General features: G+C 38.5%; 1 protein-coding gene across 2 annotated transcripts in view; it reads left to right on the top strand.

Moving 5' to 3' along the window:
• LOC130612442 (NADH dehydrogenase [ubiquinone] 1 alpha subcomplex subunit 9, mitochondrial-like) overlaps nucleotides 1–15,001 on the top strand; it is a 68,783-nt gene that overhangs the window by 44,368 nt on the left and 9,414 nt on the right. The window lies entirely within an intron of this gene.

Raw genomic sequence — 15,001 nt, 5'->3', positions numbered from 1 at the left:
GCGAGGTTGCTAACATATTTGATGAAGTAGATACCCCAGCGACACCCTTACAACAGCAGGAAAAGTATATAAACGTCAAGCTTTATACCTGGGGGGGGGGGTTGACTAGGCATAACTTTAGATACACATGTGATTAAGTGCTAAAATTTTGTGTCTATTCTTAACTTTTATTATTGCTTCTGATGAAAAAGAAATTTTTGGAAAAATTTTGTACTTTGCTGGGGGTATTGCTTTTTTGGACGGGGGTAAATTTTTGGAATTTTGAAAACCGTTGACATTCATGTAAGAATGTTATAAGATGTTGTATTGGGTATATAATTATTATTACATGTATGTTGGTTACTAAGTGGTAACCAAGGTGTTGCTAAGGTGATATATGGTTACTAGGGACAAAAAGCAGACCAGCAAATTGACGTCATTTCGAACCCCAATGACGTCATTATATTGTTTTCTTTACCTCGATTATCTTTAAATGTCCTGTTCTACATATATACCAAGTTTAATGACATGAGCGTCAATATTTCTGGTAGAACGGGTCTTTTATCTTTATCGTTAAAATAAGAATTTTTTGCCGAAATGACGTCATTTTTATCCCAATGACGTCATTAAAATTACTTTTTTCATGTGAAACACATATTTTGGTACTCATTCCACAAATCTACCAAGAATCAAGGCCATATCATTAGTAACACAAAAAGTACTGAAAAATTGGGAAAATGACCATTTTTCACATGTGTGACGTCATTTCAAATTCCTATGACTTCATCAAATTACTTTTGTTACCTGGTTTGAGTTTGTACTAAGACATTCTCCAATTGAGCCAAGTTTCATCACTTAAGCACAAGTGGTTCAGGATTTTTGGCCCTCGGGCGCTTTGTGCCCCCCCCCCCCCCAAGGTTACAAGGGCCAAAAAAGCTCAGTTATAATAGGGTTCCTCTAACGCTATTATAACTGAGCTTTTTTGGCCCCTTGTTCTATGCTCTACGCAAAGGGAAAGGGCATCTTTTACCAAAAAAGTGTACTGAAAGCTGCGTAGAAAAAGCTGATGCGATCGAAAAGGTATATGCGGAATAACCTCAACGTGAAATTCATGAGAAGGGAGGAAAAAACGGCCAAGGCACTCTCTTCTCATGCAATTAGTATGTACGCAAATGTTGTTGGGAATGTTGTTCAACTCGATAGTGCTGAGGTTCTGAAGCGAGATATTGAGGAAGATCCAATTATCAAGGAAAGTATGGCGGATTTGGGAATCCTCGCCTACTCTGCCTTTGGTAAATTTATAGCACCCATTCTCATTGCTGCTCATACAATCAACCACACTCAGCTGTCCAAGAGGAATATAAACGGAGAAAATCAAAAAAAGAAGAAGATGGGAAATAATATGCCAAAATTGGCTATAGGATTACGCGAAAAATATGATTTAGGCATTGGACGATTAATTCTAGTACTCGATAGACTATTATACCAAGTTTTAACACATTGATCAGCCATGGTCTTGATGTGTATCGAAAAGTTTTAATCACTCCACCTGCGGATAGGTTTCCAGCTTATGCCTGTCAGTTGTGTTATTTGATTCTTACCTTGATGAGGTAACTTCAAGGCTTCACCAGTCTCTAATACTATTGTATTGGTTACTGAAAGATAACAACAGAATTAACACAAATCGCAATATCAACATTGCCAGCAGTAACACAATTTTAAAGCCAACACAAATAGAATATCAAATTGCATGCTACAACTGTTTGTCACAATCAACATGACAAACAAATTAAAATTATCAAAAAAAAAAAAAACACAACGGTAATCACTACAATTAATTATTGTAGAGATATTTTGGATGTCTTCAAAACCTCAAGCAACTTGTTTGGAGACGCTCCATGTTTTGTCAAGCAGTCAGCTAATTGGTGTTTTCTTTCAACCCACTTGACAGTAATCTCAAATCCTTTGTGACATTTGTCGTTTTCAAGGTTTCAAATAATGACTTGTTGTCGATAATACAAGTGATCTTTGGAACTTCATCAACTTGCAGATTTGCTGTATGACATTGGCCAAATAAAAACTAGCATCAGCTCCTTCACTCAGAGCAAGTGCTCCGAAGCAATTGGGCTTTTGGTTACCCTTTGTAGTTTCTTTGATTGCCAGCAGATTGGTATAACTTCGCTTAGGTGTTTCACAAATATGATGAATGCACCTTATGATGATCCACACTTCAAACTGGCATGAGTTGCATCTGTGTAGCAAATAATTTCACAATTTTTCATATTTGCAATTTTGGCAATGGTTATTGTAACATGCTTGCTCTTAATTTTTTGAATAATCTTGTTGGCATCTTTAAAATTTTGAACTGTAGGTTCCTTGCCATAATTAGAAGTTTGGCAACTATCATAAGCCACATCAGGGCGGGTTTGTCCGACCACCCAAGCAATTTGCCCACTCAACGATCTCAGCATGGTCTTTTCCTTGCTAGTCAATTTTCGTTCATTGTTAACATCATTTTCAATATTAACAGTTATCAAAGACTCTATATAGCTCACTTGATTAATCTTAATTTTGCTTTTAAATTGATCCACATCTAAACCTAGATACTTGAAGGTTGAGCTCGATTGCGTATTGATTTTGAACGTTTCGAAAAGTTTAGCAATAACATCTTTGTGGAAAGCTGGACTACCACCATACACAAAGTCATCAACATGGCAAAACAAGAATTCCAGTGATTTGCTTGCCTCTATACCAGTAAAACACAGCAGGGTCGTAGGTACACATTTCACCACCAAGTTTCAACATTTCACTTCTCACTCGTTTGTACCATGCTCTAGATGCATCGTTTAACCCATACAAACATCTCTTTAGTTTCCACACTGTTCCCAATGACAATGTGTCTTTTGGTGGTTGTAGAAACAGTTCTCTTTCAATAGCATCTCCCTGAAGAAAAGCTGCAGTGATATCAAGTGAATTGATCTGCCAATCATTGCTAACTATGATAGCCATAGCAAGTCGAAGACTTTGTTTGCCACAAGTTGGAGAATTTGTTCTCAACGAATGTGAATTTTCCTCAAAGCCTCTAGCCACCAATCTAGCTTTCACAACCCTTTTTTCACCTTTAAATTTCTCAGTTATGACCCATTTGATTGATACAGTCGTTTGACCAGTGTCTGGAATTTCTTCGAAGACATCATTTTCTTTTAAGTTCTGCAATTCTCTCTCCTTCGCATCATCTACTTCCTGTGAAAACATATCGACATCACACTAATAGACGGGGAATTCCGGTATTTCCAGCTTGACCCATTTGGACACATCATTCCAATTGATGCTTTTTGGCTTTGAGCTGAGAGAACTCTTGCACGATACCATCTTCCATTTAGATTGTATTTGATGTATGATTTTGCTTTTGGTTTCGATTCAACTTTCTTGGATTATGTAGATGGTCTTCTGAAAATGTCACTTGTACAACCACTACCTTCGTCTTCTTCAGTTTTATTATTGTTATGAGTATCCCTGTTTTCCTCAACATCATTTTCACTTGTGCCAGAATCTTCTTGGTCATTTTCGTCTACATTTCTGGCTTGTTCTTGATGATATTGCTCTACATCTTCAGAATCATCATAAACATCTTTCACATTCTTATCAGCCGTGTCATCATCATCATTATCATAATCATCACCATCACAATCACCATCATCATCATTATCACAATCATTGACACTATCGTTCATATCATAAAACTTATTCAAATGGCCTTCCTTCCTCTTGACATGATCTGACTTGAATTCACTAACTTTATAATTTTGGCTATGTTTGATCAACTGACATGGATGCACTCGGTAAAAGTTACGTCTGACGGTAAAAGTTACGTCTGAGTTATGTCTGACAAGCACCATTTAACCATCTTGTCCCAAAACCACACCTGGACCTTTCCAACCCTTGGTGTTTTTGCGCTTGTAGAAGACTTTTTCCCCATTCAAATACGTCTCATCAGAATATGTTCTAACATTATGTCTAAGCGCTCTTTTAATTCTCTCACTAGATTCTGCTTTAATGAAATTCTCCCTTGCCTTATGCAGAGCTGATAGATTTTTTCTCACTATTTCACTTGACGTAGTTGGCTCCAATGCTGGTAAATGATCTGTCAGAATAGTGGGTGTGTTCACATTATGGCCAAATACCAATTGGTTTGGGCTGTAGCCACCATGATTCTGTAAAGAATTCTTTGCGCTGATGGCCCATGCTAGTGCTACGTCTGGTTCACACTTTTTATCTTCAATTGTCTTGAACATGGTCTCTGCCAGAATTTTATTATGTCTTTCCACAATACCATTGCTGAAAGGAGATTCGCCTGCTGTTGTTTTTGTCTCAATATTGAGCTTTTCATTCATTTCTTGTAAAACCTCATTCGAAAATTCACCACCATTGTCAGTCAAGATTGTACTTGGTGATCCGAAGTATGCAATCCAAAATCTAAACACTTTACTGACAATGACATCTTTATGTTTCGATTTGATAAGACATCCAGCAGAGTAACGAGTTGCAGCATCAATGATATGTAAGATGTGTTGTTTATTATGTTCATAAACTTTTAAATCCATACATATTACTTGATTAAAAGTGTTTGCCAGAGGTATACCCACAACTTCTCTACTGTATTGCCTTTTATATTTGTGACATATTTCACAATCATTGCAACATTTTTCGATGCATGACCAAAATTCCTTGTCGTACAAATTACTATCCTTTACAAGTTTGAGTAACTTATCTTTGCCAGCATGAGCGAATTGGCGGTGAAGTTTCATAGCTTTCTTCATTTTCTCTGTCTTACTAATATCTTTCAAATTTTCTCCATGTAGAATGATTTTTGTTCCTTTTTGAGCATCAAGATCACAATGTGTTAGTGGAAGACAATAATGTCCTGTTGTGGTACATATTAAGTCAACTTTTCTTCCCAATAATGGCCAAGTCACTGGTAAAATATAATTTCATACTGAGAGTCTTCATGGTATTACGACTAATCAGTAGTGGTATTTCAATCTCTACTATGTCAACAGACAATTTATACTAGTTGCCACCTAGAATAACTGGTATTATTAGATTTCTTAGCTTTCACTTCCTTTCCATCACCAAATCTATATATAGAATCAGTACTATTTGAAACTACAGCATTTTTATCTGATTCAGAGAGAGTCGCAAGATATTCATCCATCCATTTCTCCCCAGCCACTGTCTTTGTACAGCCAGAATCCAAGACACCTCTGCCAAAGGATTCTCCAACAAGACAATATTGCCTTTGGTCTGGAGAGGCTGAAAAAAGGGTGATATGGATCTCATTTACATCTTGTTTCTTTTCTGTAGGTCTATTGTTCCGTGATCTGAAACCTTTTTGCTCTTGATTTCTATGAGGACATTTGTCAGCAAAATGTCTTGTTGATTCACATTCATGGCACCTCATGAGTTTCCCATCCTTATCAACAGGATTCATTCTTGAACGTGTATTCCTTGACAAGCGGTCCTTGGTATCAGCATGAAGATTTCCATAAAAGCATTCCTGTTTCACAGGAAGAGCTCCCAAATGTGCAGCGTCTTCTGCTGTGTTCAGTTCTCCAAATATCTTCATGATTGTGTCCTTCATATTCTTATACTTGAGTTCTGCACAAGTTGTACGAACCAGTTTTTCATTTTCTTCAGACATATTCGCAGTTGTGAGAAGAAAATATGCCCTGACAGCTTCAGGCAATGCCATATCATATTTGGATATCTTATTGTAGAGTTTCTCAAACTGCACAATAAAATTAGGAAATTTGTCTCCACTATTCCTTTTATAGTCATAAAACTCTTTAAAAGCAATAAATGCTCTTGTGCTTTCATCTTTCAAATATATTGAATCTAGCTTAGATATAATCTTGCCCAAACCATCATCTGATCCAACTTCTGCAGGTGTCAGGTCGCGTACTGCCTCCCGTGCCCGACCAGTCAGGGACCTTGCTTTTTCTTTGATAGTTCTGTAAACATCTGCCAGATATCCAAATCGTTCTTCCAACTGCTATAGTAATCATCCTCTTTAAGCGCTGGTGGAGCCTTCAATGTTGTTGTTGCCATTGTTCACAAACCACTTCACCAATTGGTTTGCACACATACGTGTCAACAAATAGCCAACAAAAGGGAAAGTTATCTCTCTTACGCCAAGAACACATCTGGGTGTGTGCCCTCAATTGCTTTCTTTCAACTCAAATGTCACTCGCACAATGATCATAAATACCAGGCCAGTTGATCTGTACCTTTTAACTCTGCTACCATTGTTAATTGATTCTTACCTTGATGAGGTAACTTGAAGGCTTCACCAGTCTCTAATACTATTGTATTGGTTATTGAAAGATAACAACAGAATTAACACAAATCGCAATATCAACAAGTTGGAGCTAGGTGAACAATATTCGAAATGGTGTTATAAGAATAAAGGTTCATGGTGAGTTGTGTGATTTAAATTTTATAGAGGATACAACATTTTACCACAGGCACCTCACATAGCACAGTGTCAATAAGAACCCGGTGTGGAACATAGCGCGGTTGGAGGTGTTCGATCTCCTGGCGCAGGGCTGCAGCTTGACTATCTCTGTCTTCGAGATCATCTTTAAGGATCGCAATGGCTACGTCTTTTTCTTCGTTTAGCTGGCGCTGCTCCCTCACCTCATTCTGCAGCTTTTCTACACCCTTCCCTACAAGCCATTGCATCAACCCTACAGCTCTGGGTTTTCTCGAGCAGTGCGTAATCTCCAGAGCACCATCCAAGGAGATGAAGACATCGTGCGGGTTTCTGCCTCTTCCAAGAAGGCCCATCCGATATGCTCCTACTATTTCGGACCTGGTAGCTAGAAACATTAAAGTTATCGCCATATTTTTAACATTTTCAATCTCTAAGAATCTTCAGCACGCTTGAAACGAGGCTGCGAGTGCTCATCGAACAGAGTCTCGATCGCTCCAATCTTTTACATAAAGTTAGAAAAAGAGCTTAAGAACCCAACTTGCTTGCCGCAAGCACGTTGGTCAATTGACACCTAGAAGCGTAGTTTTCTGCGCTACAATGTTATCTGACGACGCGAGCAGTCTTTGTGTTTTGTGGACCAAATTGATCCTTAAAATCGCCTAGCGGATCACTCCCAAATTCTATAGCTCCTAGTGTGCTCTAGCCTCACATACAAACAGGCATGTTTTGATTTTTTCAGTTGAGTCTTGATACTTTCCCAGTCGCTGATCATATTGGTTTCTTCATCAATCAATTTCATATCTGAACGTGCAGATACCACACAAACGGCTGCTTTTTTTGCCTTCGAAGATTTTTTGGTAAAGCGGTATAGGATTGTGTTAACAGCCATAGGTTATGCTTTCGATGTCTACCCGAAACCGCTAATTCAAGCAAAGACTGTGTTTTTTTATCGAGATTCTCGTCTGCTATACAGTCGTCGATAATGAACAGTGTCTCCTCACCAGCTATCAGCGATGATAAATTATTCATCCATTCAAAAAGCTGATTCTTTAAGTTGATCAAAAATATATAATCATCTCGCCAAAGCGAGGATCTCTCTAGGTAGGTGGTATTATTTAACCGTATTGTTAGACAGAGGATAACTATATTGTGAAAAAAAATTTTGTATTCACCTTCTAGAAGATCAAGGACACGCTTAGTCTTCCCACAACTTGTAGGTTCTGAAAATATTGCAGTATAGGTCTCTAAAACAACGTCTAAGCTCATTTCTTTGAAAGCGATCTACGACTCTTCCTACCGGATTAAATACTCCACGCTATGAAATCGCCCGTCTGAGATGTTCAGCTGGGCGTCACTTAGCAAATAGACATAGCATTCAACATTCCATGCTGTCAGCCTTCTTTTGTCATGTGTAGCGTGATACCGTCACTCAAGCGTTGGAGAGGTCTCTACGCAGACTATGATCATGAGATGGTCGAAAATCGACAAAAAGCGCTATCTTTCAGGTCGCGAATTGCGCTATCGTGACTGTCGAGTCTTGGCTACCAAAGAGCTTCACAATTTGCTCGTACTGATCTTTCCCAAGCATTGCGGGCGAGTAGAGTTCATTAGGCTCACCTTCAACATCACCTCACCTTCTTCATCATAAAAACTTTGCTTTGAAGTACTCTCTCAAAGGGAAACAACTGTACGGGGATACCATAGCACTTGCAAGCCCGTCGTGGTTTACTTTATCAAATTCTAGTGCAATGTGGCTAATCTTGTAAGCAGCATTCGCAGGCTTTGCCGCATAGATCCCGAGGCCGCTGTACCTGCATCTTTGATGACATCTCCATACGATGCAAAATGGAGAACGAATTGCAAAATGTCGTGTATACCAGGTTGGTAAAATGGTAGATACAAAAGGTGTTCCCGTAGCGTGCTACGATCGCCTTTTCTTCGAGAGTACCCCATAATCGCTAGCTTTCACTTGCAAGGCGCGGATAGTACCATCATTTGGGTTGATGCCCTCCAGGATCAGATTGTTTTCGCATTCAAATTTAGGCAACCACAAGTCTCCAGGAGAAATTACATCGTTCTGTCCCATGTTTGGGACATCCACATACAAGTCCCCGTTGTGATTGATCGTACTCGGCACATGGCTCACCTTTACACTCTGCTTTAATTTTGTTTTAATTTCTGCGTATGGGTCAAGTGTCTTTCCAAATATGTTAGTCATTACTACTTTTTTTGTTGAAATAAATGCCTCTTAATCCAGTTTAGATCCAGGGGACGATTTTACTCCTGAGGAAAATATTCTAGATGATACTGATGATGTATTTTTTAGTAGACCCGAGGACCTTGCCCAGCCTGGCACCAGCTCAACGCAAATACCTGAAGAAAACAGGAGAGTATTTCAAATCTAGACGACCTGGGGAAAGAGACCACAAAATTAATGATCGACTCTTTTTATGACCATCTTAGCACGGAGGGGCTTATACCATCAAATGGGAGACACTATGATGTATTTGAACGACATGGAAAGGAACTTGTTTATAAGGGTATAGATGGTACAGATGGTATAGATGATGCTATCATGACAAAGGAACATACATTTCGTACAATCGACCAGATGAAGACTAAATTAGGCAAAAAGCGTCCGATACGCATGGGGTTTCCCAACTATACTACACCTAAAAAGGGAAGCAAGGCTGAGGCTCAGAAAATCCTGAATTATCTAGTTCATATTGAGAATGATGCAGACAATAATATAGAAATGATACCACGGTGGCTAGAGGATGTTTTAGATAAAACGGAGAGCCTCCTGTCAGAGACTTCCTTTGGTGGCGAACGTGAAAGAAGAGGGCTCAACCTCGAATTTCAAACAGTGAGGGGGAACTTGTAACTATTGAAAAGTAAAATAATTTTTTATGATGGTGAGATAGATAAACTTGAGGTAAAGAAAGCACAGCCTGGAGTATCTGAAGAACAGCAAGAGACTTGGAACAAAGCCATTGAACAGCTACAGGATCAAAAAAAAAGCAGCACGGGCGGCTCATGGCCTACTATCATTCCAAGCCCAAGGGCAGCTCACCGCTATTAAGGAAACGCTAATAAAGATGGTAGAAGATGATACATCGCTCACTGAAAAACTCAAGATCTTGTTTGAGGAACAAGGAATTATTATAGCAAGTGCCATTGTGCTAGCATTGGCAGGAGGTGGCGCAGCTGGTGCTGCAGCGGGAACTGGTGGTAGTGCTAGTAAAGGGTTCATACGAAAACAGCTTGGTAAATTTTTAAACTACTTGGCTGGTAAAGACCCTGGCTTGTTGGCATGATAAACTTTGCGTAATCCTCATCAACCTGTGGCTACCATTGACCGTTGGTTAGTATAGCACCTACTGCCTTGAATTTATACATACCGTGGGGTTCTGTACCATCCTCACGACACACTGTACAAATGCAGATATCGAATAAGGATTATTGTACTCACTAAACCCATCATCAAAGGGCATAGGCACTTTCATTCTTCCAAGTATACGACGCCTGTGATAGTATACATAAAATCGAAAGATAGAGTTGACAAGGGTTAAAGATCCTGTCGTATGTTTGGCAGATATGCCTAGCGCTGTTGTCGCGCAATGGGCTGCAAAATTCACCTGAATGTTCCAATAATCCGACGCTTTCCCACCCCATCCAATTCTAACAGGATCGTTAAAGATAATTAACTTCTATGTATACCGAGGTGTGGCACTCGAAGGCTAAAATATGCTGATATCAGCAGCAAAAATCTGAAAATCATAAGACAGAACCACATTTTTTCAAAATTACCCAGGGTTTCTCGACGTTGCCCATCATATTGGCCAGCGCTGAAACTTGTGAACGAGACGTAGTTGTAACTAAGGAAGTCTTAAGTAATTTTTTTTCATTGGATTTATAAGAATTTGAGGTACCCACAATGATAAGTAAAGAACAGAAACGCCTTTCTGATGTCTGATGGTCGCATCTGGATAGTGTTTATTTTGTGATTTTAAGCTACCTAGCTAATACCATGTCAGCACTCCAGGGGCACATTTGTTATTAAACAATGACGTGATAAAGTACAAGCTAAATATATTATTTTTATGTAGCTAGCTACACAAAAGATTTTTTAAGGCATCCTGTTATTTTAATTAAAGATAGCTAGCTAGCTATTTGGACCTCCCATAACAGTGAACAAGACTTGAGTATATTGCTAGTTAGGTATGTAAGGCATTGCATGTTGGTTAAATATGTTGTCGCAACAAACAGAAACCTGTATTTCATAAACAAATTTCTGCAAATGTTCAGGTTTCTTTTATCGAACGGGAACCTATTTTTCATAAATAAATTTTTGAAGATTTTTAGGTTACTTTTATAAAATAACAAAATTTGGGAAAGTAGTAATAGCCAGAAGTAATATTCGCTTAGAGCGGGAAGACCTAAAGTCTCTGTCCAGGTTAAGACTTAGTAAAGGGTAAACTGTGTCACACAGAGGATACTTAGTGTAAGGTGTTACAAATCCAGTGAAACGCTTATCGCATTAAAGATACAGTATATTTTTCATAAACCAACATTCACAGGACTTATGATGAAGCCTATTGATACTTCTGCAAAGCAAATACAGTTGTTGCAGCATTTTTCATTTTGCATAATAAGTTACTGTGGATATTCAAAAATTAATTTTGAGTGGCACTAGGCTGAGTGATTAGTGCAAGTAAACGTGTTGCAGATCCAGGTGGACAAAAAAGAACTTTCTAACCACTTTGTATTTATACGGCATAAAATTTAGATTATGTATTTGGCACTGTTCCCACTTTCTTTGAGCTGGATAAGGTATTTGTTCCTAAACCTGGGACACATTTTATCTGTTTGAATTATTTTTAATCCTGAGAATTACTTTCAATGTTTTCTGTACACATGGCTTGTCAAAATTGATATGCTGTCAAAAACAGTTTATCGGCGTCTCCAAAAATGGCTAAATTCAGGAACTCAGAAACTATGATGGTAGTTAAAAAAAAATTTTGCGTTCATTTCATCAAACTGGTCTAAAAACTGGTCTAAAAGTTTCAAGTCATTATTTCAATTTTTACTGAAGTAATAGGACTTTTACTTAGTATAGCTTTTCAAACCGCTGACACCAAAATGGCTGCAGGGACTAATCGGTTTGAAATTAATTTATATTATTTTATACCAACCTTTTTTTCTTGATGTGTTTTTATTTTCCTTCAAAAGTTTTTGCATAGCTTACGTATATGACATTAGGAAAAGAATGAAAAAGTTACTGTTGGACATGGGTTTTAAACCTTAACAATTTCCAGCGAGAAATTTGAAAACTAATAAATAACAAAATCGCAAAAGTTTATATTAAAAATTTTAATTTTTGTTAATGTGAAAGTAATCCACATAAAAAAGTTTCTGATGTTTTTTATGAAGAAATCTTCCATATTACCTATATGGGGTAAATTGGTGATCATTGAATTTTCCTGTAGGTGTTCTGAAATATGCGTAATATAATTTTAAAAACTGTGATGTAATTTTCCTCTTAAGCTTTGAATTTTAACCAAGCTAAAAAGCTTAGCCTTGTCCTTTCATACTTAGTCTAGCTAGCTAGGGCCAAAAAGTTTAATATTCAAACTTGACCTATTTTACTGAGTATTAAGTAATAAATGCTAGAATAATCCTAAATCTAGCTATAGGGTAGCTAAGCTACCTGTAAGAACAACTTCAAACAACGTCGAGGCTGTTCTCATTTGTAAATAAACCCAGTGGTATTTTGCAATAAGTACCAAATTTTATGTGTGCATTTATTGCGCTTATGAGTGTAACAAAAGCGCCCTGTACGTAAATCCTAAAAAAACCGTACTTTGCTATTTTCCGACCGGGATTTGGTTGTGATATATATCAGAATTAATTGTCTTTAAGGTAAGTCGTTGGAACTTTAATGGGATACTTGCTAAACTCGTGGAATACTACAGGGATATGTGATTCTGTTTATAGATACAAATCCTGATGTTCAAGATTTGTTATACCCAGAGGCCATTCTCTACTGTTTGATTTGTATTTTCCCTTCGGGTTGTATGAGTAAATATTCATCTTTTCTTCTACAATAAAAGATGAAGCAATTGTATATCACAGATATCGACAAGGCTACCATTTTTGACGATTACCTAGGGCAGTGTACGAGGATCGCTCTAAAGTCGACCAGCATTCGACCCACGTGGTTGAACATTTACAGTAATAATGATTTCACCATTCGGAAAGTGGAACCTGACCAGAAGGTTACCCGGATTGAGATCATGAACGGTTTGTATAAGATCGAGGATCTGGCAGCTTTTATCAACGAGCAAGCTGGGGGAAGTGCTATGGTCTTTGTGCTGAAAGATGGGCTCTGCAGGCTCCGTGTGCCGGATGGTTTTACAATTGTCATTCACAGGGCACTGAAATATCTCATGGGTTTACCTGATCCTCCAGGTGGAAAGTACTATATAAAGGGTGACTATAATGGATACTACAGGACTGACGTCTATCACTTGTTTGCCCTCAGCTGGATGAGGATGATTGCTTCCTTGATGGTATGAAATCGATATCACCTAGCGGCTCCGCAGGAGCATAAATTTTATAGGAAAATAATCCCACGAAACTGCATGCGTTGCTCATAGATACAAATCCTGATGTTCAAGATTTGTTATACCCAGAGGCCATTCTCTACTGTTTGATTTGTATTTTCCCTTCGGGTTGTATGAGTAAATATTCATCTTTTCTTCTACAATAAAAGATGAAGCAATTGTATATCACAGATATCGACAAGGCTACCATTTTTGACGATTACCTAGGGCAGTGTACGAGGATCGCTCTAAAGTCGACCAGCATTCGACCCACGTGGTTGAACATTTACAGTAATAATGATTTCACCATTCGGAAAGTGGAACCTGACCAGAAGGTTACCCGGATTGAGATCATGAACGGTTTGTATAAGATCGAGGATCTGGCAGCTTTTATCAACGAGCAAGCTGGGGGAAGTGCTATGGTCTTTGTGCTGAAAGATGGGCTCTGCAGGCTCCGTGTGCCGGATGGTTTTACAATTGTCATTCACAGGGCACTGAAATATCTCATGGGTTTACCTGATCCTCCAGGTGGAAAGTACTATATAAAGGGTGACTATAATGGATACTACAGGACTGACGTCTATCACTTGTTTGCCCTCAGCTGGATGAGGATGATTGCTTCCTTGATGGTATGAAATCGATATCACCTAGCGGCTCCGCAGGAGCATAAATTTTATAGGAAAATAATCCCACGAAACTGCATGCGTTGCTCATAGATACAAATCCTGATGTTCAAGATTTGTTATACCCATAGGCCATTCTCTACTGTTTGATTTGTATTTTCCCTTCGGGTTGTATGAGTAAATATTCATCTTTTCTTCTACAATAAAAGATGAAGCAATTGTATATCACAGATATCGACAAGGCTACCATTTTTGACGATTACCTAGGGCAGTGTACGAGGATCGCTCTAAAGTCGACCAGCATTCGACCCACGTGGTTGAACATTTACAGTAATAATGATTTCACCATTCGGAAAGTGGAACCTGACCAGAAGGTTACCCGGATTGAGATCATGAACGGTTTGTATAAGATCGAGGATCTGGCAGCTTTTATCAACGAGCAAGCTGGGGGAAGTGCTATGGTCTTTGTGCTGAAAGATGGGCTCTGCAGGCTCCGTGTGCCGGATGGTTTTACAATTGTCATTCACAGGGCACTGAAATATCTCATGGGTTTACCTGATCCTCCAGGTGGAAAGTACTATATAAAGGGTGACTATAATGGATACTACAGGACTGACGTCTATCACTTGTTTGCCCTCAGCTGGATGAGGATGATTGCTTCCTTGATGGTATGAAATCGATATCACCTAGCGGCTCCGCAGGAGCATAAATTTTATAGGAAAATAATCCCACGAAACTGCATGCGTTGCTCATCAATGTCGCAACTCACAACTCCAGTCTCTACATCGATCAGTAGATCTCCATCACGTACTATACATCGCGATTTTTTAGCGAGTTGTTGCAAATATTTTTCAAGATTTTTTTGTATGCAATTTCAACACAGGACTTGCAATAAGGACCATCTGTTTGAATTGAAGCATCCTTATATTTTATTTTTCGGATTGCTTCAGCAAGATCGTCCTTATTCATTGTAGAATAGCGAGGAATTTTCATTAATTTGGCTTTCTTTCGAACGTTCATTTATTTTATTTATATAGTTCTTATCAACTATACGAACCTTTACATCCAGGTGATGCAATAAAAACTAGTACTCTGTAAAACTCGTCGTCGAGATCATCCTCAGAAAGATAACTAGCGCCATACCTTTCAACCTCCTTATACTTACACTCTTCCAGGTAAGTCTGTACGTAATAGTTGGGCCCTTGTTTATAAATGCTTCCCAAATTAATGATTGCCGTACATTCACAAGATTCCCGGGGTATCTTTTTCTTATGGAAGTTGTTCTAATTTTACCTTCCCAC

Source organism: Hydractinia symbiolongicarpus, chromosome 10, assembly GCF_029227915.1.
Source record: "Hydractinia symbiolongicarpus strain clone_291-10 chromosome 10, HSymV2.1, whole genome shotgun sequence".
Classification (NCBI taxonomy): Eukaryota; Metazoa; Cnidaria; class Hydrozoa; order Anthoathecata; family Hydractiniidae; genus Hydractinia; species Hydractinia symbiolongicarpus.
This window is presented reverse-complemented; position numbering and strand designations above follow the sequence as displayed.